Source organism: Nilaparvata lugens, unplaced genomic scaffold, assembly GCF_014356525.2.
Source record: "Nilaparvata lugens isolate BPH unplaced genomic scaffold, ASM1435652v1 scaffold8654, whole genome shotgun sequence".
Classification (NCBI taxonomy): Eukaryota; Metazoa; Arthropoda; class Insecta; order Hemiptera; family Delphacidae; genus Nilaparvata; species Nilaparvata lugens.
The window spans coordinates 1-5,826 of record NW_024094398.1 but is presented as its reverse complement, the minus strand read 5'-3'; the positions used below and the strand labels follow the sequence as shown (position 1 = coordinate 5,826).

Genomic DNA, 5,826 nt, shown 5'->3' with positions numbered 1-5,826 from the left:
GATTACATTTCAGTTATTGTAACTAGTAATTGGGTATATAAAACCTGCATAATATTACTTATTAATAGTAACATAACATTGTATGCTACATAAGTTAGTTCATTAAATCTGGATAGAAAATTTAATAAAGTGATGCTATATTACATTATACATTACATTCAATCAATTTCATCATATTATGAACATAATATATTGATTTAACTATTTATATGAGTTATTACTTATTAATGTAACATAACATTGTATGCTACATAAGTTAGTTCATTAAATCTGGATAGAAAATTAATAAAGTTGATGCTATATTACATTATACATTACATCAATCAATTTCATCAATATTATGAACATAATATATTGATTTAACTATTTACATTTTAATTATATGAGACAAATAACTCATGATAATGATTAATGAAATTACAAACTTTTCAAAAATGGGCTATAATTTTGTTAATAAAACTTTTTTTTATTTTCTTTCTGCCATCATTGTTAATTGTTATAGTGCATGATTCATTACTCACAATTAATGTTGTTATATGGAATATTTTATTCTGTCGAACAGAAATTTCACGCAAGGAGAGAGATTTGAAAGAGGAGCAAAGAGCACTAGCCACGTTGGCACGAATCTACTTTATTATTGCAGAAGATGTGCTGCCATCATCCACAGAACGCCAGGATGCACTTGTTCAAGCACAAACCTACAAATAAAGAGCTTGAAAATTTGTGATAAGTTAGTTGTTTATTGATCATATTCATTCAACATTAAATTTTAAACATTCACATTTTAATTTACATTGAAGTAACCATGATAGATAGAAATTGTGATAGAAATTCTTGATTTGTGATCTGTGGTCGATCACTTGTGCTTTTTAATATTGATTTGTGAAATTCTTTATTCGTTGCGAAATGTGAACATTACTTGTGCTCTTCATTATTGATGTACCGATATTTATATCGGTAGGACATGCATTCATTCCTCTTTTACTGAAATTTCACAAAGAGGGATATTTAACTGAGGAACATTCAGTCTTGTTTTAGCATTACAGCTAGCAGCTCGATGTGAGATTTAGCAGGATCTACTGGTGTAAAGGAGGTCCTTAATTTTGCCTCACATCGAGCTGTAGCTTTAACAGCGGAGCAGTGCTTTATTTTATCATTATTTTATTGATTCAATGATACAAAATTATTGTGTAAAATTAAATAGTGCTTCTCAATATTGATGTACGATATGTGGTACATATATCAAGTATATCATATATCATATACTGTATATGTATCATGATACATATACATATATCATGTATATCGGTAAGACATACATTAATATTTATATTTCTATAGAAATTTCACTCACAGAAGGAAATTCAACAGAAGTACAACGAGCATTAGCTATGTTGGCACGAATATTTTATTAAGGTTAGCGAGATATGTATTCCGTCGAGTTATCGATCAGATTGTGCATATATGCGAACTTGCATGTGTATCTAAACACATAATTCACATGTGAAAACCCCTGATTCAAAATTCTACTTGAAGCACCTTCCAAAAAATCTTAATTCATATCTGTATTTAATTCATAATTTGTTATTAATGTTAATTTGTGAGTTGTTTGAAGAAAATAAGTGTAATAAACGATGATAAACACAACCTCAAATTCTTTAATTTTGAGTACGTAGACACATAATGATTATACCACACATACTATAAATATACTATACATAGACACATAAAGAAATAATATTTTATTTGATAATAATATCGAGTGACCTGGCTGGCTCAGTTCTGGTGTCAGAGTTTTAAGGTCGCAACTGATCAATTTTAGGGCCTCTGACATGATCTAACGACTGTTTTTTAGGCAACCGGGACCGACAGTTAACGTGTCCATCCGAAATACGGAAGTGGCCCGAGATAAATTCCTTTCCCGGGCTGGGGTTTGAACCCGGGCCTCTGAATCATAAAGCCAGCATCTGATTAAAGCCATATTCTATTAAATGATTTTTAAATTATTCTCATATTTTCTGTGGAAATCTAGCCACAGATATGTGTGATCGCATATCAGGAGAGCTAAGACTTTATTGCAAACCGTATCAAAAATTATACAGTTTTAATGCGGCTCTTACTCCTTGGATTTGATTGTTATAGTGAGGTCCACGTTATAATGACAGTATTTGATCAGCTTTAGTTTTGATATCCTTGTCTATTATTCGACAAAGCCGGTGGTACTATCCTTTTCTAGGTCCACAACGATGACAATAATTATGTTTTTGACAGTTTAGAAATATAAGTAATTATTGCAGAGTCGGCATCGCTATTCTTCTATCTTTATCTACTGCCATTATAACGTGGACCACACTATAGGAGAGAAATGGTTTTGGAGTGAAAGCATGATATGTCTTCAACTAGATCAATTATTTTTCTACAAATGAATAATAATGTGAACTATGCTATTGTTTTTTGTGTTGCTTTCTTCAGACTTGAAGAACAAGGCGGTGCTAGCGCGAAAAATATAGGGGAAATGAGAGCACGGGTCTATTTGAATTTGGGCCTCGTGGAGGAAGCATTGGCCAACCTTGAGAAAGCAGTCCAGTGCCTGGGAAAGGTAAAAAATAAATTAATCTCCATTCAAGACGTACAATGCTATTTTGTACAATGTGTGAAATATATTCTAATAATTGATGTTTAATTGCAAAGGTTTTAGCTTAGTCGACTGATCCCAAACGGCTGGTTGCAATAATTTTATTAGAATCTCTATTCAACAATAATGATTAATTCAAAAATTATGAACATTGATTGAACATCCTAAAGACGTTTATGCAAGAAGCTGTGTATGTTTGAATATGAAGAACTAAACTATGCGTTCAATAGATGAGCAAAAATGTGTTGTGATTAAATTAAATTAAAAAATCTGAATAAACGAAGTTTTAATTAAAAAACTTATAATTTCTCGTTGTATGAGATTCAGTTAGAATAATAACAGATATACACATTTATTGCTAATTAATAAAAACAATATAAAAACCTTGTAGTACCCTTTATTATTAAAAACGTTGAAATATTTCAACGACTAGTTTCGACCCTAACTTAGGTCATTTTCAAGTTGAAATGTGTGTATGTATTGACATTTCAACTTGAAAATGACCTAAGTTATGGTCGAAACTAGTCGTTGAAGTATTTTAAAGTTTTTAATAATAAATGATACTACAAGGTTTTATATTTTTATTAATTTTCACAAAAGTAGCCCATATAAGTAAAGTGTTTTACATATATTGCTGTATTACTCATTTATTACTTTTTCAACATCTTGTTTCCTTTCAGGCAGTAATTATTTGTAAATATTTGGGTTTGTTGGAAGAGTTATGTTTGATTTTAACATTTTGTTTCCTTCCAGGCCGTAATTATTTGCAAATCTTTAGATTTGTGGGAAGAGTTATGTCTGAGCTACACGAATCTCGGATTGGCGCATAAGCATAGTGGGATTTTGCCAGCGCTTTGAAAGCCTTCGATTTGGGTCTTTCAGTCGCTTGTCGTCTATCTGACAAAGAAAAATACTTGAGTGATATTTACGTACAAAAAGCACAGGTATGTAATTCACTAAAGCCGTGGAAGTAGACTAACAAATTCCTTATTTATTATTTTTCAAATTATGTTGTTGATTGGTAATTTTTGAACATTTTTTTTAACCGTTATTGTTAAATGATACAATGATACATTGTCATCATGACATGACTAGAAATAATTTCCATTGATAAATTATTTTACTATAAAATCTCTCAGAATGTGAACAAAAATAAGTTATACCGTATCTATTCCATTTGGTACGAGGTAGTCCAGTTTTAAAATTAATCCGATTTTTTCTCTTTAATTAAATCCATCATTTTTATTCTCAATCATTAGATAATCAGTTCAGATCAGATAAGTAAATAGGTAAGGGTCTTTTCACACTTAGCTACGTTACGCTGAAATACGTCCTATCTCCCAATATTGAAAGCTACTCTACGCTAGTGGATTTAACATTGGGATGAGACGTAATTCAGAATAGAGTAGCTAAGTGTGTAGTTACAAACATTTAGAACTGCTAAATGTGTGCTGTAGATTTATTTGTTTTCAATTCATGAAAGATTGAAATGCTTATTTAAATCACTGACCAAATCAATTTTTTCGTGCAGGTTCTAATCGAACTTCCAGATTTCCGGCGAGCCAAACATTCTTTACATAAAGCATACAAATTGAAGTCGGCTCAGTCTGTTAGTCAAGCTGATATTGCGAGAAAGTTGAGAATTGGTATGTGTTTCTCATTGGAATTTATAGCTCTCTATTAATTAATGAATCAACTTATCATAGCTAAACTTAAGTCATTATGACTTCGAAATTGGACTTATATGGATTATTTATCGTTTATATTTACCAGTTACTGTACAGTACATTTCCATTCATATTATTTAATTTTATATGTAGATTATGAATCTAATATATTTACGTACCAATCATTTTAGTTGGTTGGTTGTGTTATTTTGTTTGGTTATTTAAATAAAGAAGAATAGAAAGTCACATCAGTAACTTGTTGATTACTTTCTTCTTTCAGTTATCCAATCAAGTTAGAGAGAAAGGTGGGGAAATTAGTTATTTCCGGTAGACTCATCATGAATATTCCCTGTTAGATTTGTCCTTAGAATGGTTAACCGAAAAGTTTGATTCCCATAATGATAGCCTATACGATTCAATTGTGCATTGTGATAAGATTTAAAAAATATGAGTAGTATTTTAGCAATAAATGTGAAAAAATCTTTCAATCTCATTTTTCAGTGGCTGCAATCTGTGAATTTGAAGAAAAACTAATTCTTCTGCCTGAAAATGACATTTCTGAAAGGAGGAAAATGTATGAGATGATGGGAGATGGATGTGCAGCTTTAGAGAGTTACAAAAAGGCCTTAGAATATTATCATTTAACGCTGGAGGTATGTTTTATCATATATTTTTTGCTGTATCTCATTGCTATCCATGGCCTTCTCCACAATCTTCTTTCAAGTATTCTTCTTTCAATGTTACTCCTTTCCAATTACAAAAGACTACTCATTGCTCTCTCCTTATTATTATACATTTCTGTTTAAAGAACTTTCAATTTCCTGAACCTTTCTCCATAATATTTTATCCTTCTTCTGTCTTATAAACTTTAAATTATAATTTAAAAGTAGAATTCTTTATCAATTATTGACCGAGCGAAGTGAAGTCTAAGATTCCAGTCGACGGTTTGGAATTTCTCTTAATGTTAAGTGTTTGAATGTTTAAATGTTTATATGTTGCGCATTTACGGCGAAACGCGGTGATATTTTCATGAAATTTGACAGGTATGTTCCTTTTTTAATTGCGCGTCGACGTATATACAAGGTTTTGAAATTTTGCATTTCAAGGATAATATAAAAGGAAGAAGGGCCTCCTTCATACGCCAATATTAGAATAAAAATCAGACTAAAGAATATTCATCATAAATCAGCTGACAAGAGTGATTACACAGATGTGTGGAGAAGCCAATATATTGCTGTATTTCCATAAGGTCTATAGTTTCAATCAGGTACTTGTGGATGAGAATACTGCGTGAGGTCTACTGTTCATAGAACTACTAGTATATTCTGTACCTTGTATGAAATCTCTGATCACAAATCAGAAATATCTCATTAACAAAATTGATTTATAACGATAGTCTTGACGTTAATGTCACTCACTCCACACGCTTGATAGAATTTATCGGCTTCTAGATGATTTTAATTATATAAATCACATTACAAATGGTTTGAAATTCAACGTTTTGAAGTAGACTAGTGGTAACTA

At 31.0% G+C, this 5,826-nt stretch overlaps 1 long non-coding RNA gene across 1 annotated transcript; it reads left to right on the top strand.

Moving 5' to 3' along the window:
* Positions 1-709: 709 nt before the first annotated feature.
* LOC120349193 lies at positions 710-4,956 on the top strand. Its single transcript, XR_005570296.1, has 5 exons — positions 710-730; positions 2,473-2,599; positions 3,389-3,579; positions 4,167-4,281; positions 4,804-4,956. It is a non-coding gene; the product is annotated as an uncharacterized LOC120349193 (long non-coding RNA).
* The last annotated feature ends 870 nt before the right edge of the window (positions 4,957-5,826 follow it).